General features: G+C 41.0%; 1 long non-coding RNA gene across 4 annotated transcripts; it reads right to left on the bottom strand.

Moving 5' to 3' along the window:
- Positions 1–106: 106 nt before the first annotated feature.
- On the bottom strand, positions 107–4,871 carry LOC308393469. 4 transcript variants are annotated; one of them, XR_013970987.1, is made up of 5 exons: positions 4,731–4,871; positions 3,957–4,129; positions 2,937–3,002; positions 1,362–1,632; positions 107–1,186 (listed from the first exon to the last, which is right to left on the bottom strand). It is a non-coding gene; the product is annotated as an uncharacterized lncRNA (long non-coding RNA). The 4 variants fall into 4 exon arrangements; XR_013970988.1 differs by having other exon boundaries at positions 1,369–1,632; XR_013970986.1 differs by having other exon boundaries at positions 107–1,632.
- Between the last annotated feature and the right edge of the window lie 18,154 nt (positions 4,872–23,025).

Raw genomic sequence — 23,025 nt, 5'->3', positions numbered from 1 at the left:
ATCGCTGGCACAGATTGCTGGTTAGTTATTTAATGGTTTCGGCTTAGTTTATTTTATCTAAAACTTAGTGCACGGTCGCAGGGACCAGCTGACACAGATCGCTGGCACAGGCTGGTTAGTTATTTAATGGTTTCAGCTTAGTTAATCCAGGAAACGGAATACAGTTATCATCTCTTATGTGTTTATTTTTGTTGGATAATTAACACAGAGCACCCTAAACCAAATGTTTCTCTATAATTGCACTCTCCTGCAGATGCAGTGAAAGTAAGACATCAGCAATCACATATATACCTCTTATACAGTTTTTTTGTGTCCCCTGCAGTACTCAAACATGGCAGCGTTTTAGTCTTCAGATGATTTCTGCAAACATTCGTCACATGTAGATGCACAAACACATCAGCCGAGGTTTACCAATGCTAACAAGAGCTTAATTTATGATTTAATCACCTCTTCTCTGTGCTTTCTCTCTGCCTCAACACTTCAGTCTGGTGGAATCCTTTTATTTCCCTGAAGACATTACACTGGCTACACATGCTCCCTCGGAAGATTTTAAAAAGAAATCTGTTCTCATTTTCCTGTAAGTCAACCTCAGAGGAGGAAGTGCAGCCTTACAAAACATGTAAGGCTGCACTTCATCCCCGGCTGCCTCCCTCTTCCCGCTCCAACACACCCACCCACAAAAGTAGGGCCTTGGGGTGCAGGTGTGTCACCAGGGTGCAGGGGAGGCATTCCCCCCCCCCTCCCCCCTTGGGGGTGGGCACGTTAACGGCGTCCAGTGGACGGTCTGTGTATTCAACCCCACCTCTGGCGCCGGTGCCCACCCCTCAATTTTAAATCCATGTAGACATTGAGGGTTCTCGGGAGGGGCCGTGCTAACACCTGCTGCTCTCTGGCAGCAGCACCATGCTCTCCCGTGTTTTAAATGCACCTTAGAACAACACGCAGCAACACTACACATCAGCGAGAGGAGGGTGGTTTGGGGTCTTCACACACCCCCTGTTCTCTGCTTGCCATCGGGGCGGGGGGGCTGGGAGGAGGTGTTGGCCGTCTGATTGGGATCTGGGATGCGGGGCCTCCCTGCTGCTGCGGAGCCTGGGGCGGTCTGCTTGCTTCCACCCCGGGGGAAAGTGTAACATCTCCTGGGTCTAGGTGCCGTTTCCCCCTCCAGGGACGAGGGTACCTGGACCTGGGGTATAGAGTTTGTTTGGGGAGTGTGATTATTTGTACATTGTCCATGTATGTCTATCCCTACATTGGGTGAGTGCTGAGTATATTTGTATATGTGTGCATGAGGGTGGGAATGCATGTTTGTGTCTGTGTGTGCCTGTTTGTCTGTGTTTATATGTCAGGTCGGGTCTTACACTCCACCTCTCTGGGAACTCCCAGGCCCTGAAAGGCCTATCTCCCCTCACCACACTGCCTGCCGGTAACTGATGCCCTCAGTGGTCGGTGGGTTGGTGGTTCTTGGTGTCCGGGGCTGGGCGCTCAGGTATGTACCAGCTCACTCCCGGTGACTACTTGGCAGGGCCTGGTGCTCGGTCAGGCCTCTTCCGGGGCAAATGGGGCCCTCGGGCCTCCGGCCTCTGGGCCTGCGGCTCGGTTCACTCTGGCACAACTGGCTGCCGGCAGAGCCTGCGGGCACGCATATCAACAAAATGATAAAACTCCAGCAGAGGCATGTTTTACTCGCAGCCATCTTCCAGAAAGGCATTATAAATAATTGAGAAAGTAATTTAGTTATGGTTGCTTCACCAGCATTTGCTGCTGGCTGAAAAGACTAACTTTTCAAGAATGGAGAAAGGCAGCTTTGTTTGCAGCAAGTAAGGTCAAGGTGTGCAAAGTTCCCTCTGAGCAAGTAAATCCTTCAATTAAAGGAAAAATTTTTAAATCACTCTAATGAGAGGTTAACTAAGAGCAAATGATAATGAGCTGCTTAAAAGGCAAATAATCTTTTAGGCTTAATTACTTGTTGCTTGAAGAAACTATTAAATGAGCAGCTGTGATTTGAAAACTCGCAAAGCAAAAAAGATTTGTCACCAACGTGAGGTTACACTTCCATCGCCAGGGAAGAGACTTCTGTGAACACCACAGCCTCCAGTTTAGAGAACAACTCGGGGTTGCTGTGGTTCAGCAGATCGAGCAAGAAATCTACTAAGCAGGTGGTTAGGGGTTCAATCTCTTGCTGTTCCAGTCTGCATGCTAAAGTGCAAGATACTGAACTACAAGTTGCTCTGTGATGTTTTCAAGTAAGCTGTGTAAAGCACTTTGCACCTTTGAGTAGAAAAGCACTACATAAGAACTTCTCTGTTGTCTTGAGATGATCAACATTTGTTCAATGGCTTGTCTGCAGAACTAAATACACAAATGAGGAGCTGGTTTATTTAAAAAAATAATTAGTTCTTCTGTGCATCCCAAGACACCTGATGGGATTTTTGTTGACAGAGATAGAGATAAGAAAGAAGCTGCCACATTTCACTTTTGGTTTTCATCAGGTGTTATTCTGGTCAGAGCTACATTTTCACCCATGGAGGGGCATTTTTACCTTGGAGTCTTTATTGGGTTTGGGAACCTTGTCATGGTTTAGGGTTTGCCTGGATTTCTTCTGTGGGCTTTCAGCTTTCCCCCCTGCAGCTGACTATGGGTGGCTCTTGCTCCGAGCTTCACCCAGTGCTGGAGCCTTCCCTGTTCACGCTTCTTGCTCATCATGCTTGTGGACCATCTGGTGATCAGTGACCATCAGATTTGCATCAATCATCATGGTAATCAGGCTACACTAGCTCTCAGAGATTGCTCGATTGCTATTCCTGCACTAAAATCTTCTTTCTTTGTCTTCATACCCTTGAATTACATGTTGAGCAACTCATCTAAGAGAAAAACTTATCCCAGGATTGACAAGATGGTCTGTATTTAATGAAAAGGGAACTAAGGGAAGTTACCTGCCAGTCGCACCTGCCTGTCCTTCCTCCGGTGCTCCAAGTTATCTGAGGAACCCAGTGCAGTCTCTAGAAAACAGCAAGAAGCATGATTAAAGTTTTCTAATTACACCTCAGAATATTGTGTAAATAAACTTGCTGACAACAGTCTGTCTTGTTGTTGGGTTGTGAATTTAGGGTCCAAAACTTTAGAGCCAACTTAGGCTCATGTCAAGCCTAATGTTTGTGACATCGAGCATTAATACTTGCAGAGCAAAAGCCTTGTAGCTGTTCCTTTAAATGCACTGGAAATTCTAGGAAAAACACTTATTTACTCTTTTCTTGGTGAGCGAGCTAAACGTTGTTATAAATAACAATTTGTCCTCAGTGACTTGCCTGGTTAAAGAAAATAGATTAACCCCAGCAGAGGCTACTTGTGTGAAAACCTCTAAATCACAACACTCATGGCAGGGATTTAATATGTCCTCAACAAGAGCCAACTCAGTGAATATCGCTGTACTAACTAATTAACAAATCTATAAGCCATGTGAGAGGACAATAAGCCACAAAATCCATAAAATCATGAACCTCACTATGTTGTGCAAGAGCACTTTTCAAGTACTGCTCAAAGTACATTTGTGCATGACAGAGAGAGACACCAAATGTGTGAGGTGTGAGGACACTGTTACATGCCCACAAAGTCCACAATAGGAAGTCAGTGGCAGGTTTGTCAGTGTGACAATCCAGGTGTGCTTCTAGCTGTATTTGTATAGCAAATGAGGCAGCACGAGGTGGGAATAAAGTAAATATTCTTCACAGTTTAAAAGACAACGCCACCCTGGGGATTTCACCCAGAGAATACTGGATGTAACACTAATCATCAAGAAGGCACTTAGGTTCGCTATACTCAGTACAGAGACAAGGTTCAATGATAAAACAGTTGGACAATTTATTAATAATTATTTAAAACAACATATAAAAGCACAATCATAAATATCAATGTACAAATATGCTTAAAAAAGGGTATTCAGAGCCGAGGCTTACCAGTGGAGGGGCAGGGATGCCACGCACAAACTTAAAAAAAAGAAAACTCACCAAGACACAAGTGCAGCACACTATCACACACTCACACTAATAAACTAAAAAAGGCAGGTGTGTACACTCAAAGGATCCCACCACCAAGGCACCCTCGTCTCCTCCACGTCGGCATTCCGCATCTGGATAAAAGAAACAAAGAAAATTTTAATATATTACAACAAAACTAATATAACCCAACTGCAGGACCACACTGGTGATCTGCAGCTAGAAAAAGGGCCTCCCACCAGTGGCATAACAAAAATCAAAACAGAAAAACAACATACAATCTAGATAAAACTTTAAAATATGGAGCAGGCAGAATCGCTGTATTGCTCCAACTTGCCGTCTGCCCGACTATAAGTTAATCATCCAGTCAATCACTATGCACGCCAACCGACTCCCATAACCGGCATGCATATAGCCGCTGTCCACGCCAACGTCCACTTTAAAAAGCTGGCAGCAGCAGGAAAAGTAACCTCGCAACAGGAACAGACAGTAAAAGCAAAGCAGCAGCACTTCGGTTAGCGTAGCGTTCTGTAAAACTAAGGGCCACACTTCCTGCAAAGCATAATAAGTATTTACAATAAAAGAACAATAAAAGGCAGAGATCGTAACAAAACTGAATTACGTACTGAGTAAACAGCGTCATGAATCATGAATGGAGTGGCTCATAGCAGGCTTATACAGCTACGACCTAAAAACAATACCTGTTTACGACCAAGTAAATGAGTAAACACCTACCAGCCACGATGGAGGCTTCAGAAGGGTAACCTGCAAATGATCTCTGCAACACCAAGGGAAGTCAGGTGACCAAGAAGGAGATCACAGGTAAGCGATCCAGGAATGCTCAAATGGCCATTATTTATACTAGCGCCTCCCTAATGTGCCAGGCCGAAAGTGGGCTGAACCGAGAAATAACATTCATCCTGCCACACAAACATTTATTTAGAACCTGGGACCATTTCGTGGCCTTTCCGTTTTTTAATTCCACGCCATTTCCACTGTGTTTAATGGAGTATAGCCAAATTTTCAAACATGTATTTTTTTCCCATTTTATTTTAAAATTTCAGTCTGAGTTTTTTAAATGAGCTTAAATGGCTGAATAAAAGGCATACATCCACTATCGAACCTCGTGGCCGATTTGTGCCCCATTGAAACCCATTATAAACGCTATTTTTCACTGTACAATTATTACCATTAACGTAGTGGCGATGGCTTAACTTTCACTTTCATTCTGGACTCAGGGCCTTAGAATTGTAATTTTTTATTTGGCCACCGGGTGGCGCCCTTGTTCCGCCTGCTGGAACATACACACCTTCTCCAGCGGCCTGCTCGAGACAGATACCCGGAAAAGGCAGACTAATTTCCCGCGTGCAGCAGCAGCTTGGCCCGCTGCTCGTTCCGGACCATTTTCTGCCCTTAGGATCGTTTGAGGGTGCATTAATTTTTTTTAATCAACAGGAAATGACATATTTGTTTTCACGTGGTAGCGGAAGTGTGTGCTGCAGACACGGGAACCGAACCATATGCTCCGGCGCTGCGCGAAACACACCCGCGGCAGAGGCACTCCTCCCCGGGGGAGCAGGAGCAGCAGCGCCGCCTGGGGACATTTTCGGCTTCTGCAAAAAAAATTAAAAACGGATCGAAATTAATGTTGGTGCCAATCTTTTGTCCATCTAAAGGCCTAATTATAATAACAATAAAATATTACTTCAAATGTTTTTTTTGGAAAATATTTTATGTTTTATGTTTTATGTTTTTGGGGCAAAAAAAGCAGTGCGCTCATGTGACGAAACCGGGATATAAAGGGTTAAAATCCGCGAAATGTAATTAAAACTTGACATGAATATTTCAAGGAGAAGTAGGTCTAAAAGATTGGCTAATTTAAAGTGGAATAAAATATTAATATATAAATTTTTTATAGCACTTTTTGGGCGTGGTCGATAGTGTGCATTTTATGAAATGCGCTCCTGGAAAAAAAATAAAAGGCGATCGAAATGACTGTTGGTGCCAATCTTTAGTCCATCTAAAGGCCTAATTATAATAACAAACAAATATTACTTCAAATGTTTTTTTTGGAAAATATTTAGTTTTTTTGTTTTTTGGGGCTAAAAAAACAGGGCGCTCATGTAATAAAACTGGGATTTAAAGGGTTAAAACAATGAAAATATAATTAAAACTTGACATGGATATTTTAAGCAGAAGTAGTTTTAAAAGATTGACTAATTTAAAGTAGAAAAAAATATTGATATATAACATTTTTAGAGCACTTTTGGGGCGGGACCATTTTTGGTCCCGAGGTTCACGAAAGGATGGGATTTTGAGGTTCTACCAAAGGTTAAACAAATATTAGAACATTTGTATTCTGGGATGATGAACTTGAACAGCAAAGTTTGCAGTGAAAAGAAGAAGTCTGGAAACAAAAGTAAAGATCCCAAAAAGTCCTGCAAGAAGCTCAAACAGTGGCTGCATTAAACAGGCCTCGAGCCTATAGAGGGGTCCTTGATTATCTGGAAATCACCAATCAGTGAGGGAGAGCCTAGCTCGCTGGTGAGTGGTCACTGGGGATGAATCACAGTCACTCTGAAATTAATTGCTAAAGCCCAGTCATGCAGAACTGGAGACCAGTCAGTGACCTCCTTGGAGCCACAGGTCACCAGCAAGAAAACTATATCCTCCAACCTGTTGGTGCAACTTTTACTTTGAAAGCGAGAACAAATGGTGGGGAATATTTAATTTCTTATTGGTCTGTTAGGCCTTTAGAGTCATTGAATGAGTCCATAGTCTCCACTGAGGACTGTGTTGAGGCCTAAAGGAACATAATTAAGGGTGTCAATATTACAGTCATATCTGTGACATTTTGATAATCAAGCTAGCCATGCAGTGTTACAATAAGCTAATAGCCTCCTGCTAGACCCGATTTTCTATATATGGTCATGTCCACAATGCCTAATTCAAGGCTTCAAACTTCAATCAATTAACCACACTGTCAGCATCTCTCTTTTATATGGATTTGTTGCTAATGCTGTTGTTTTTGTTCCAGCATTTAGACATTTAGATAATATTCCCTAGCTTCGCCTAATCGTAAAAATGGCAACGAATAGTTCATTCAGCAACCATAAAAGAAAGCCTTGAGATGTGCCTCTGTCATCTTTTGGTTCCTTCCCACTTCTGTAGCTGATTTAGACATTATACTGTATGATATACTAGCTTATGTCTATAAACTTCTTAAGTTTAAAATCCCCTCCAAGAGCTCCTTGGTGTCCTTTTTGCCTTTGAAGTGTGTACAGAGAAGTCAGTTACATATGTGCTAAAATCTGGCACAGATAGATAATTTGTCAGGAACTGATGTCTTCAGCCGTAATGCAGACTGTCTGATACAAAGAAAGCCTCTAGAAAACAGAGGACATGCAGACAACCCTTGCAACTATTGCTGTCAGAATCCGGTTTCATAAATATGGCCTGCATGCGGGGTATATCACGAAACAGCCTTTGCTGTCCAACAAAAAATACAGTTTGCCCTTGAAGGCAAATAGCACGCTCAGGACAAATGGATCAGTAGAAATATATAGCTGCTTTTTGGGTGAAGAACTGTGAAGCACGGAGGTGAAAATGAAACTGTTTGGGGTGGCTTAGCTACCCGAGGGACTGGCCAGCTAGCAGCCACTGAGTCAGTTATGAATTCTGGATCATGTCAAAGAGTGCTTGAAAATATTGGGAAGCTATCTGTCTGAAAATTGAAGTTGAACCTGAAATGGATCTTTCAACAGGATAACAATGCTAATCATGGTAGCAAATCCAGCAAGGAACAGCTCAGAAAGAAAAAGAAATGTGAAATGTTGTGAAGTATTATTATGGGTGCTACATGCATATAATACATGTCATTAATATATATATAAATCAACAAAAACCTTTAAAATTTAGGAAAATATTTCAGTTTCTTTAGGATGAACTTTTATTAATACAGGTTAGCCAAATTGATATATGTCATATGGTCAAAAAGTAAAATGTATTTCACAAGGTAAATCTTAAAACCTTAGAATACAATTGAAATTAAAAATGCTTTCTTTTATTATTCATATATATATTCATTTATTAATGAATTGTGTTTAATGAATTTAAACTTGTGTTTAAATGATCTGTGTTTTGAAAGATTCCAAAGTGGGTGAATATTCAATATGCTTCATTTCATTTTCTGCCCACTGTTGAGTGCTTTAATTAAGATATTTCAGCTTGCATCAGAAAACGTAACACTGTAAATTTGAAGTGTTTAATATCGAGCATTTTGCTCATGTGTTCTCCAGTATGTGGTCTTTTACCACATGTTTGGGTAGGCAGGCTATAATCTGAAAACAAACAACTCTTCTTATAATGATGTATAGAATTGCTTGACTTTTGACAGTTTGACTTCATGTTTAAAATTAACACTTGCAGCTTGAAAGAAGAAATGCTAATGTTAAAGTACTGTCAGATTTGCAAACAAGCTAAAAAAAACAACAGCAATCCAGTTAGCAAGTTAGAGGGACTTTTCAAAAAGCGATTCAATTGTAAAAAGTTAAAAAATGAAACACTGTACTTTATTGGCACCATCGAAATTTACTATACACAACACTGGCTTTGCTCATAGGCAGTGTTGGTCAAGTTACTTGAAAAAAGTAATCAGTAACTAATTACTGATTACTTACCCAAAAAAGTAATCCCGTTACTTTACTGATTACTTATTTTCAAAAAAAAAAAAAAAAAGAGAATGGTAGATATTATTGCTTTAAAATAGCTGGCAGTCATCATTTCCAAACTAGTCATCCAGCCCACACACATATTTTTTTTCTTTGCATAAAGATTTGTCTGATAAACTGATTACAGACCATGATTTTTTTCTACCTATCTTTTATATTTCTTTCTCTGGCAGCAAATAGTTTAACATAACATGTTAATAAGCACTTACCAGGCCTGCTCAGATTGTGGATTGGGCCAGTCCAAGCGGCACATGCGGCCCACAGTACCATTATGCCTTGGGAAACACCGGATAGGGCACCATGATTAACAATGACACCACCCAGGTAGCAGCGATGACGCGATAGGCGTGAGATCGGGTCTGCCATGCACGGGATTTCAGTGGGTTACAGATGGCACTGTAACTTTCGATAGCAATGGCTAAGTTGTAGATGCTGACAGAGACTCCTGAAAGAGGAAAATAAATCAGACTAAGAAAACATTTGCAAAGCCAGAGAGACACATTGTTGCAAAATATACATTCTACATTCGTACTCCTCAATAGATAAATCATTTGATTATCCTTCAGTTTGGACTCTCCACAAGGTTCTCCGGGTGCCAGCCGGAGATACTGAAAAAAATCTGAACTGAACAAAAACACATAAAGTGAAAAAGTGGAAAAAGAAGGCAGACATATTTGTTCATTCATTTGACTGAAAACATGCTTTGCTCCTGACTTTTAAGTGGCACACCTGGCAAAATCATGTTAAAATTGCATTTAACATTTTGTATTGTTATGCTTAATTGGATTCCCTGTGTCCACAAGAGGAAAACATGAGAAAGAGAATATTACTTGAATTATTTTTTATGACACAACCTATCCCCTTGGATTATCTCACAAACTGTGCCATCACTATTACTCAGTATAACAAATATCAACCTGTTGGCAAGAAACATGTCCATGTACAGATGGCACATTTTGGAAATAGAGCAGTACTAAGCACATACATTTAAGTCTAATATTTGCTCATCTTTTAGTTAACACTAACAAACAAATTGATCAAACTGTTTAAACATGTCAAAAGCAGCTGTGACTATTTACAGAGCAGAAAAGTATGTGAAAGAACACACCCTTGCAATACAAGAGCCTCCCAGTTCAATAAATGTCAGGCTGCTCCATCAACAGTAGCAATGAATGTGGCCTAGTTTTCTATGGACCCAAACTGACTGATGGCAGCAGTTCAGCCACAGATCCAACAGGATACTTTTCAACGCTGTAACTAAGTGCCAAACATCGCCCAGATTAGGTTTAAATGTCTCTGCTATCTGGATATCAGTCAGACTAGAAAGCCAATTCAATTTGTGGGCTTTAAGCACACTTTTAGAGATGTGCATGCACTATGCACTTTAGACGTGAAGCATACAGAGCATAATTTATGCGATAGCAGTGTTAACAGTGTTAACAGTGATGCCATCTTCACTGCCTAGAGAGTGACATCGCTACCCAGACTGCATTCCAATGTAAGCAAGAATTGTAGCTTAGGAATGAAAGGACCTTTACAAGTCTAACAGGTTTTTGGTATGAGTTTTAAATAGCTAGTGTTAAAATCCAGGTTATGGTCACATTTTGTTTTAGACACATGGGAAACAGGAAAAAAGGCTAAAGGATGTTACATTTCAAATGAAGTCTTGTAACGAGTGAGAATCAGCTAAACTCAAACTTTACCACAAAGCCTAACCCAGGTCGCCTCAAGGCGCCTTACATTGCAAGGTAGACCCTTTGACACAACAAAGAAAGGGATGCGACCCCCACGTGGGGGTGTGAGGGAGGCCTTCCATATTCAACGTGCTGGGACCTGATGAGTTTGTTGTTGTTGTTGTGTGTATGTGTGGCTGGCGGCTGAAAAGCTGCAACTGGGAAAAAAAGGGTGTCAAAAGTGTGAACTATGTGGTCGGGTCCGTCCTTACTGCCATAGACACAAACCAAGGCCAAGTTGAATTTGCATGTATTTGTATCCATAATCAGCTGAGGGGGAATGAAGTAACTTGTTGTGTGTCTGTGCTTGAAGTGTGAGTCCAGATGAGACAAATAGCACACGCACATACCTGAGTGTCACAAGCAGGAATAAATTCCCTGCGCTGATCATGTGTCGCTACGAGAGGCAGCAACCTCAGTCCTCCATTTCTCTGTCACGCAGCATATTAATCCCCATTTATTGTTCCTCCAGGACGGAAGAAGATATCCTGCCTAAACCCGGGCTTTACGTTATCACTCATGGGAGGAAGTCATTCTGCATTCTACTGTGAGCACGGTGCAACTCAATTTACAGAAACAATACTAAGCTTTTGAGTGATGGTCAGAAACTGTTTCCCTTCATCCTTTGGTGCAGGCTTTTCCTGCAAACCTGTGATTAAAAAAAATAAAACTGTGTTCCTTTCTATTGTGATAAGCTTTTATCTTATCAATGGTAAAAGATTAAGGATTTAAGTATATGTTGAGTGGAAAATGCAAGAATTGAAACCCCCAGAGGAAAAAAAAGGGGGAACAGCAAGGATAGTTGGTGTTGGATTTGGTGTGGATCTGATGGGAGCAGGGAGGAGCTGTATCTTATTCCTGCGCCACCAGAACAAAGGAGCTGACTGGTAAAGATAATCAAAAACAAAGAGAACATCAGCTGCACAAAAAGACGTCTGAATGCCTTTTCTGTTCCATGAGCTGTAGAAAAAAAGTATTTCAGCTCTTTGCAAGACGGGTAACTTTTTGATCGCTGCTTCACTTGCATGAAACCTGAAGGGATAACAAAGCTGCCCCTTGATAATCAGGCAATCATTAGTCCAACCAAATCAGTAAACCCAGTGCAGTAAAAATGTATTTTTCCCTTCCTGATTTCGTAGTTTCTTGGTATATTGGCGAAGCTCAGCCACAGCACCGGCTTACACTGATTGCAGAGAAAGGGAACACAGAAAGGGAGGAATGTTGTTCATTCATTCTTTCACTGCAAGGCAAAGAAGAGGTATAATCAAATAAACAATGCAATGAGTAGATGGAGAAAAACAAGTATTATTTATAAAGCACATTCAATGATGCATTAGAAAGCAAATATGTGTGTGTGTGTTGTGTGTGTGTGTGTGTGTGTGTGTGTGTGTGTGTGTGTGTGTGTGTGTGTGTGTTATAGTTAAGTTAGAAATGAACACATGGTTGGGGACCCTGCCAACAAACATGGAAGATGCAGGTTTTGGGAATGAATGACTGCAGGAGTGACACTTTCATATGTAGCCTGTAAACTGCATGAGGACTTGGGCTTTCTGAGGACATATTAATGAAGATAAGTAGGTTTATAGTTATTACTGAGGCCTGTAGAGTCACAAATTCACATGAGTGATGATTTTAAACCCTACACTTATAGTAACTGATGGCCGTGAGGCTCTGTAGATCCATTCTGACAGGAAATACACTTTCAGGTGATGTACAGCACCGATCCTTCAGTGATTTAAACTGATGACACTGTTACACAGACAGCACAAGGAAATTCAGACCAGACTAATGTGCTCTTAATCGGAAAGTTTGGCCCTAATCCTTCAACCCTTTCAACATTTCAGAGAAAAAAATATCAGACCATCTGTTTTATTACAGCCACTAGAAGTCAACACTGAGATGAGATCAGCACCATCGATGGACCAATTTATGAAACCTCTAAAAAAAAATTAAACTTAAAATTAAACTCCAACCAATACTGATGGGGTTCTCCCACACAGGCTGCCCAGGTATAATACTGGCCTCTGAGATGTATTTTTCATTTAGCATTTTTCAGGTTTTTGACAGGACAAAGTTACCTACAATGCCCCCTTCTTTCTTATTTTTAAAGTTCAGTCCCTCCTAACCAGGTAGCACTGCTTATTTTGGTTTCGTAATAGCTGGCTTGTTAGCCAGATTTTAGCTGTGCTCGGTATCATTCACTCAGAGACCCTACTTCAAAGAGGATCTGTGCTGTGAGTTGTAGAACCTGCAGCAAATAGCAAAATGGGTAAGCCATGCTCACCAAGGCTAACAAGTAAAACAAGGACTACCAGCTGCAGCCCAAAATAATGGAGTTGAAGCTCTTTACTGTGTCCAAGTCGTCCCCTCAACCATCCCAAAAGAGAATTAGAAAAACTCTCTTTTTTGGCTTATTATGCTTGCTTATTTTAGCCTATGACAGTACTGTTCACAACCAGCCATAACATAAAAACTAATTGACAGCTTGGATTTATAAAACTTGTGTCTTGACATTCATATCATCAGCATTTTATCACCTAAAACTCAACCAGACATTGTTCCAAATTAAGTTCGCCCCCTCACAGCTTTCCACAGCAGGAAAGTATGACCTGCCACACCACAAAAACTGCAACTGCCTCCAAAATTGTTAAAGTCCAATCTGGCCGAGTGTTGGAACAAACCTAATCCACAGGCGTCGAGGTGAGGACAGAGGTGTGTGTACTGGGACTAATGACTCTCTCTCCTCTATATACAGTGATGACAAAAACAGACAGGAGAGGAATGTGAGTCGAGCAGCTAGGGAAGTAAAAGCTCATAGAGTTACCTGTGCTGAAACACAGGAGAAACTGCTGTTCAAGCAAAATAAAAACTTTCACTAGCACAGAAATCCTGTGTGGGTCCTTTGTCAGAAATATGTATGTGCATATATATACACACATCCATCCATCCATCCATCCATCTATCCATCTAGAGATATATATATATATATATATATCTCTAGATATAGATAAAATAAATAAAATTATATATATATATATATAATTTTATTTTATTTTATTTTTTTTCTTTCCCCGCTCGCCCCTGTGGGCGGTCAATCTTTATATATATATATATATATATATATATATATATATATATATATATATATATATATATATATATATATATATATATATATATATATATATATATATATATATATATATATATATATATATATATATATCTACAGGCCTTTGGAGCCGAGGATCGCAAGTTTCATTCCCGCCTGGGATGTCTGTATCCAGTAAGGGTCCTGAGGCTAGACCCCCTATGCTAAGTGAGCCTACTGCAGACATGAGCGAGACAGATTTTTTTTTATAGATATATATAACATATCAGAGGGGCTTTTAATAAGATATATATATAAAAAAAACCCTCTTTACATCTGCTAATGAAAGTGAAAATGAATGAAAATAAAATGCTAGAGAAAGGGCTGTGTGGAGAGCTGTTATAAATGCATGATCTGTTGATCTGTTAGAGTTTAAGTTGAGTTTAAACTACATACATCTTATGTAATACTCAATACAAATACACTATGAACACCTTCATCTTGTTGAATTTAATATGCTGTGTGTATTATATTCTGACAAGATGAAATGTAAATGTAACTGATTTTGTTCAATAATGAGTTTGAGTGGGTTTTATTTCTTTTATGTCATTTTTGATTTCGTTGTTAGTTATTATTTTGTTTTGTTTATGACTTTGAATAAATAAAGTTTGGAGGAAAAAACACCAGTGGTTGTTATCCTGCTGGGATTTGTGGTTCATTAAATACTTGGTGTTGATTTTTAAATTCACTTCTGGAACCTTATGAAGTGGAGTCAGCTTTGGATACCATGGGAACCATTGGTGCATCTCTCAGAGTTCAGTGAAGGCAAGCATTAAGCAGGACCAAAACAAATGTCCCTCACATGCCAAGGGTAAGAAAAAAACTGGTGGTCAGTGGTAGTTTTAGTAAATCAAAGGACATTCAGTGTTTTTTTTTCCTTTTAATTGTGTTATTTTCAATTGAATTCATGTTTCAGGTCCAGTTTATCTTTAAAACTAGGCACAAACACGAGACGGAATGTCTGTAAATTTGTAGTATCTAACTTGATTATCTTTCTTATTGCTACTTTAAAGTATTTAATCATATTTTCAAGCTAAATTTTAAAGGTACATATGTTGTTTTTCATTTATGTGCTTGGATGAGAAGTCTTAACATCATTGTTGTTTTTAAGGCAGTATTTGGATAATTTTTCTCTAAACTTATTATCTTTATGTTTGTCAGAGCTGATTCACTGAGTAACACCAGCAGCCAAATGCTCACAGTGGCAGAGGTAAGTCACTTTAACGTGACACATTAGATAAGGAAGAGACATGGCATTCCAAGTGTAACCCACCTAAAATTGCCTCATGAAAATTAACTGCTGATCCCGAGGAATGCCAGGTAGGTGGCACTATGAGATTATGTAGTGCTTGTGAATTTAAATAGCGAAGGAAAACGACGTTAAGGCTGTATCCCAATTCGGGGTCTGCAGCTTTAAAGTACGCAGCCTTAACGGTCCTCAAGGTCCGCGTACTCAAAGACCGTTAAGGCCGGAAGTGCGAGGCTTGGAAACGTTTCATACAGCTTTGTTTGACAGAAATGAAGGAGAACATATTTTGTACATTTGTTTCTACATGAGCTCTGTGTGATTTGATAAGAATCTGAGGCTGAGACCACAGGACTGTACAAACATGATTGTTGGGCTTCATTTCTGTACTGAACAGTCATTTTAAGATTAGCTAGTAAATAACAATTAGATAGTGTTGTTCATGAGACTAAAATCATCTCACTTTGGTAATGTAACTATAATATGGCCAATATTATAGTTATTATATTAATCATTATTAGTTATTACAGCAGTGAGTTTGAACTCTGTGTCAAATACTGAGCTTCAGTAAAGATTCAAGTTGCAGTTATTTATTTATATCACCTTAAATCTTCACTCAAAGACAAGTATCTGTTACAGTGTATATATAGATGTATCATACATAAGAGACAAATGTTGTTCTTTTAATGTGTTGGCATTACTAAATTTGGCTCAGTGCTTACATATATGTGTAAAAAGAAAATGTACGAGCTGTGATAACTGTTTCTGATAGAATGAAGAGTAGACTTTGCTGCTCTTAACTTTTTACTGTCCACTTTCTGCTGTGAACAAACAAATTTCCTATGTGTGGGACTAATAAAGGTTTATCTTATCTTATCTTATGTGAAGGTGAAAGGTAAACTTCACAGTGACATAAAAATGTTCCCAAAGGGGCCAGGGGAACAGTTAATTTAGCATTTTTGGCATTACAGGTACAGCCAGGATATATTTTTACTTACCTTTCACTAAAATTGCAGTTTCCCTGCTGACTCCAATTATGGAATCAGATGGGGAAGCACAGAGTTTCCGTTGTTGAATAGTGGGTTTGTGTATGCATTTGGTGACGTGTGAACAGGATTACTTTGCTTACTTGTAAATAGCCTGTTTAAGTTACATATAAATGGGTAAAAAACATGTATAATTAATATGCAAAATATTGTTGGGGTAATGAGCATGCTGACTGCATCAAAACATCTTCTGACTACAAACACGTTTTTCATCCCTCACCTGGCGGGAGGAGTTTATGAAAGAAGGACACAACAACTCTTCAGTAATTTCCCATTTCCACTTTTTCACAACACCTCAGTCTTTGTAAGGAGGAAGTCTATCAGATCAAATGGTTGTAGATTGTTGTTACTCTGTCCATCTCTTCTTTCTCTTTATATACAGACCGGGAAAATGCAAAGAAGACCTCACCATAAGAAGGGGGTAGATTCAACTGAAGAACAGCTGGATCTGCGCACAAAAGTTCACACCAAACGATACCTCTGTGAGCAGTGTGGGAAAATGTTCAAAACACTATTAAGTTTGAAGGTCCATCAGCGTCTGCACACTGGACAAAAACCCTATTCTTGTGATCAGTGTGGCCAGAGCTTTGCCCAGTTAGTTCATCTTCAGGTGCATCAGTTTGGGCACAGTGGAAAAAAACCATTCCTCTGTGAAGAGTGTGGAAAGACCTTCACTCACCGAAGTCCTTTGAAAAGACACCAATACACCCACACAGGAGAAAAACCATTCCCCTGTGATGAGTGTGGAAAAAGGTTCTCTCACTTAGGGAACTTGAAAATGCACCAGCGTATTCACACAGGAGAAAAACCATTCCCCTGTAATAACTGTGGAAAACGCTTCGTCCAAGCAATTCATTTACAGAAACACAAGTGCATGCCACAGGTGTAGGAAGCATCCTGCCCTACATCGGCACTTCCACAAATGTTTATCAACCCATTAAAATAATTTGCAAGCATATTAACATGTTGTCATTCTAATTTCATTTTCAAATGAAAGCCAATGACAGGGAGATATTTTCTTTCTTTTCTAAGTGCATGTCTCATGTGTCTTAGTTATTGCTTCTTTTGATAGAGTTTTCAGATGCACTGATCAAAGCTTCACTCTCTGCAACTTGGCAGAATTGTGAGGATTTTGTTTGACTAGAGGATTTTGTGCTGCAATTCTGGATGAGGTGCTGACAAATTAATTATCAGACAACTAACTGAACCAAATGTTTACATTTTCCCCTTGCACTGTCTCTGCTCTGCTCCAAATGAAGATGCTCTAATTCTTTCTTTTTTTTCATTAAACCTGACTCGAGTCAACACTCACAGCCTGATAACTGGCTTTTCAAGCTCTGAAGTTTGGTGTTGCAGATCTCCCGGCACACCTCAGCCTGGGAGAAAAGATTTGCATTCCTCAGGTGAAACCATGCGTGTTTATTGTAGTAACACCTAATTTTCTGCTGAAGGATGGCCTCAAGAAGTGCAAAGGTCTTAAAACTGTACCAGTGGAATTAGTGTGTTACAGGTGCCAGATATCCTTACAGCTGTTTCTGTTCAGACGTTTACTGTAAGCCACGAACGTCCCAAACCACAAACATGGATGCCTAAATATGATTGAAGATTGTGCTCGTACATGAAAGCATACTCTCTGAATATTACAACATCAATCTCATAACTGCCATGGAAACAACACAGGGGCTATTATTCGTATGATTACCGAGCTGGAGCAGATCGGTGGATGCTTAGATGAATGGGCAAGTAGAAGGATGCATGGTGTATTATATGTCTAGTGGGTATGTGTTAACAGATGGGATTGCAAAGCTTAGATGAGTCCCTTGAATTGGTTTGTCATAATATCGATAGCTGAGGATGGGCACAGTGATGCTGTTTATTGATTGGTTTTGGCTAGATCAGGGGTTGGCAACCTTTCTATCTGTTAAGAAATATACTCTAAAACACTTCTTCAGTAAAGACTCAGAGAAGAGAAACACACAGAACTTCTTGCTAGCAAGGGCAGTCTCCAGAACAGACTCGCACTGAGAAACTGCCCCGGTCTTTATTTATATGCTTCAGTGGGCGTTTGTTCCATACATTGAAATGTGGAGCTGTACGTGTGTGTGGTGTGTGTAGTGTGTGTGGTGGGTCAGAGTGTGACCCCATAAATGACTTCCCTACACCTGCTGGTCTCGAAGTCCAGCAGTTCATCAAACCAAAAGGCACTTAGACTAAGACAGATATAGCTACGTTAATTCTACCGTAAAACAATAAGACAAGGTACGACCTCTCCCATACTCCTAGGATGTGGGTGTGAACACCCTGGAATGTTACAGACATTCTTTCAATATGCCACCAACTATATACTTCTAAACACAAATGATTACATGCAGTATTCTACCATATGCAAACTTATATCATTAAAAGATTATACTGACTACTAAGTACAATTTTCCTATTGACACTATCTAAAAGCCATCTAAAATTTTCTCAGAAGTCAATGTGCCATATGATGTATTAGCAATAAATTTAATAATGCTTTATATTAACAGTCACACACTATATAAAACAACTTTATAGAACTATATTTGTTCGTAGATGTTGGTGTTACACCCCTGAAAACAGGGGGGAAAGAATTACGAGAGTGATTATGACTTGCGTCTCTCATGCAGTAGTTTATTGCAGTGAGGAGAACGCGCGAAAGCCCTCTAGTGGAGAATAGAGACACTACTAATCGATCCCAGAAAAGGCTTACTAGCCAATCACTGATGTATAGATTGTAGTTCTCTTAAGTAACATGAAAGCAATTAATATAACATGAAAAATAATAAACTCTTAACCATTTTCTTACCATATTTACATTATTTTCGTCCTCATATCAACTGATATGAATTTGTATTAACTGAACAGCATATGCAGTAGTCCTTCAACCTGTCACACTTGCAGCTATCAGCGAATAGTTATCAGCTATTTTGAAACAAAAAAATACACTTTTTATCCATAACAAGAAATCTATAACAGCAAATGAACTGTACAGCAGAAAATGCAAATGCTATTTATGGTCTCCTCACAATAATGATAAGAAAAATAAACTGGGCCAATATGGCATGTTGGTTAATACAGAGATACACATGTTAATGTGATCTCTGGTCTCCCACTCAGAGACACAGGTCTCCGAGTGTCCAGCATTCAGACGGCTGCCTAAGGACACTCTTCATGTGAGAGAAAATCTGCTCACACAGATATGTAGAGCCAAATACTGTCAATGAGGCCTCTGCAATGTTCTAAAGACAGTTAAGCTTGTCAGGTAGTGATGTCCAGCAGGTGAAAATGCAGCTCCATGAACACACACAGCTGTGGATTCCAGCTGCGTTCGTAGTTCTGCAAACTTCGACCCCCACAGAGTCGAGCTCTTTAGTTCAATCAGCTGCATTTGGATGTCCTCTGTGTCCAGCCAGTTAATGCGGGACAAATCCAGCTGCTCATTAAAGCTTTCTGATGAGAGCATGAGGGTGGGAATGGATGTTTGTGTCTGTGTGTGCCTGTATGTCTGTGTCTATATGTCAGGTTGGGTATCAGACGCCACCTCTCTGGGGACACCTCAGGCCCTCCAAGGTTTGGAGGCCTATCTCCACCCACCACCACTTCCCCTGCCGGTGGCGGACTCCCTCAGGTGTCGGTGTGTTGGTGGTTCTTTGTGTCTGGGGGTGGGCGTCCGGGTACACACCGGCTCACTCCTTGGCGGCCGCTTGTCGGGGCCTGGGGCTCGCTCGGGCCCCTTTGGAGGTGGGGTGCCCCCGGCCTCTCGGCCTGGGGCTCGGTCACTCAGGCGCAGCTGGGGGCCGGCGGAGCTCACGGGCGCGTCACTGCAACTCCCCCTGACTTCTGCTCCGCGGCTGCTGGGCGAGCCCTCATCTGGGACTCTCCTCAGCTCTTACTGGAACAGTGGCGCGGCTGCCCCTCTGTTGGTCTTCCATGGTCTCTTGTGTTCTGGGGGCCTCTGGATGTCTGGAGTTTTGATCTCCTCCATACCCGCTTCACACCCTGGAGGACGGGGCTGTGGCCCCCCCACACTCCCTAGCAGATCATTACATGGAGAAACCTTTGGAATGCAAGCATGCTGATCCACACAGGTATGCACACATGGGTATTCACAGACGCGGACTAAAGCTTTCTTGGCTGCTACCTCAAAGCACACTGTGCGCTGTCTATCTTGCGTGCTGCACAATATCGTTTATTATTTAGTAAATATTGATATCTATGGCTAGCTAGTTTATTGTGATGGTGCTTTGTTTTCTCTATTATTATGTTGCTCTTTGTTGTTTGCTGTCTCCTCTGTTTGTTTGTTTGTTTTTTTTTTTCTCCATACAGGTGACCCAGGAGTTTTTTTTTTTTTTTTTTTTTCTCTCTCTTCCCCCCCCCTTCTCACCGTCTCTTCTCCCCTTTGGTTTTCTTTCTTTCTCTCCCCCTCTTTCTCTCATTCATTCCCCCTGTCCTATTTATTAAAAAAAAAAAAAAAATGACAAAGGATGAACTGAAGCTCTGCCATCACGTAATGTCGCATACTGCTGTTTCTGATGTCATTTAAAAGTAGAAAAAAAAAAAAAAAAAAAAAAAAAAAAAAGCTTTCTGATGTGATTTGAGAAGAAAACATTGGTCCATACACCTGAAAGTCCCGAAAACACATTTTGAATTCTGTCTCGAGTCTACAGATGTATCCGTGTATTTCCGTGGTGCTGATGCTGCACTGAGCTGAAAGCTCCTGAAGCATTTGAAGTGTCGGAATGTGGAAATTTCAACATTGCTTGAAAAAACTGCCAGCTAGCAACGTCCCTCTTATTTTTAGCCAATTACAAGTTGAATCTGGTAGTTGGGCTTGTTAGCTAAGATACTGTCATTAAGAAGCGGCACAACTAATGTGTCTATGCGAGCTAATTTGCGATGTGCACCGCTGGCCCGGCCATTTATTTTTTAATGCACCTTCTCAGATTACTTCACTGCGTGTCGTGCCCAGGGCTGGACTGGGACAAAAAAAATCGGCCCTGGCATTTTGACTAGAGACCGGCCCACCAGGTATTAAAGCTATAAAGCCTTTGAATGAAAACAAACGCTGTTGTGACAGTGATGTACAGTCTTGTTGGTATATGTATGATATCTATACATTTTACATTAGATAAAAACTGCGATTTGATTATCTTAAGATATTTATTTATTAAAAGCTAGACATTTTAAATGAGAATAAGAAAAAAAAGTATTTCTTTGTGCCCCCCTTTCCCTGTTAATGCCCTACCTGGCCCCCTGGCAACACTTTGCTAGACCCGCCCCTGTACACATAGCCGTCAGCTACGTACAAAATGTATTACCCTGCTAAAAGAGTTCCCTCATCATCTTTTAAGACAGAGCTTCCCAAAGTGTGGGGACCGCCCCCTGGGGGGGGGGGGGGGGGGCGCAGAGCCATGGCAGGGGGGGCGCGGTATGAAAAGGAAAAAACAAAAACAAAGAAACAATGCTTGTACACTGCTAGCACGGGGCGCCCACACAAACGCAAATCAGGAGATGACGCATCGCTGAATATGTTTCCAAACCAACTTCATTCTAAGCCAAAGACTAGAAAGCATATCTTCCCTTTGGCTTCACCTGCACAAGTGCCAAGGTAGGTCTCCCCTGCTTAATTGGTTTTACCTTCGTCGTGAGCACGCGCTGGGCTCTCCAAATTATGGACAAACAGTATCCCACATTCTTGATTTTTAGTTCACAAACACTTCTTGTAATGACTAACTACTCCTGACATTTTGGAGATGTTAGCTCTTTATACAGTAAAGTTACAGTGGGATAGTCAGATTAACAGTAACAGTATTTTGTCATTCTGTCTGCCATTCTATCTGCCATTCTGCAATTCATCTCATGTAAACAATAACGTACCGCACAGCGTGACGTGAAAAAAGGCACATACCTTTGACGTTGAGTGACGAACTCTGTATTCCTCGTCCACACGTAAACGCAAAAAAGGAGTTTAAAAAAAAATCTCCGTTTTAGGTGATTCCAAATGCCATTTAGGTGTGGACGAAACAGCTGCATTTTCAAAAATACCTGTATAGGTGTTGTTTGTCGTTCAATAATGACTCAGGGTTCGTGAATATCATCGAGCATCATTTACTTCGAAACAAAGCAACCATTACACGTTAGTCATTCCATTCCCGGGGGCGGGTTCCCTCCTCTTGCTTCCCGTCTCACTGCGTGCATGCGCAGCATACTAATACGGAACAGGTATATTAAAGCAGCATTAATGAACAACATTGGTCAGATGTTCTACATCCCCTCTCTTTAGCTTATGGCTGTATAAACTGCTAACAACACCTTTAGCAATAACACGTTAACAACATGTCCATATCATAACATTCTAGCCTAAACATTAACAAATTACTTCACACCTTGAACTGTGTCATTGGTAAGGACACGGAGAGCATTTAACTTTGCTGACATCACATCACTTGTACTGTCCACTTTTTTTTTTTCTTTTTTGTGTTACTGTCCATCTCTAATGCCTTAGTGTTCATACTTGGGGTTTGGTTTGCAGACCCTCCCAGATCGTGTGATGTAAGCATCACGTGCCGGGCGACAGGGGGACTGGACTGGGGCTTGTGTGAAGTGTTGCGTGTGGCTATGTGTTTGTTCGTCGGTTTGTGTCACGGGTTCTTGGATGTGCTGTGGGGAGTCAGTGGTAGGTGGTTGGGCTGCGGTGTAATCATCACGGGAATCTCCGTGTGGTGGTGGCGGTTCAGAGACTGGGAGGATATGTCTGCGGTTTCGCCTGTACTCTCCAGCTCCTGACTGGACGATGTACGATCTGGGCTCTTCGCGGGCTTCCTTGATGGTTCCTAAGGAGTCATGTCCTTGACGCGTTTGCATCCGCACAACCTCACCTGGCATGAGGGGGCGGAGGGGTCTGCTGGACTTGTCATAGTATCTCTTTTGTGCCTGGCGCTTGTGAAGTAGGTTTGTTTTAACTGTTCTGTTGCTTTTGGGGCTGGGAACGAGCAGACGTCTACACACGGGTAGGGTCGTGCGCGTCTGTCTTGACATCAGCCTTTCAGCTGGGGAACCCAATGTGTTGTCTCGTGGCACGTTGCGGAGATTGAGTAGGT

Source organism: Rhamphochromis sp. 'chilingali', assembly GCF_963969265.1.
Source record: "Rhamphochromis sp. 'chilingali' genome assembly, chromosome: 1".
Lineage (NCBI taxonomy): Eukaryota > Metazoa > Chordata > Actinopteri > Cichliformes > Cichlidae > Rhamphochromis > Rhamphochromis sp. 'chilingali'.
The sequence above is the reverse complement of the archived record's forward strand: the minus strand, read 5'-3'. Positions and strand labels throughout refer to the sequence as shown.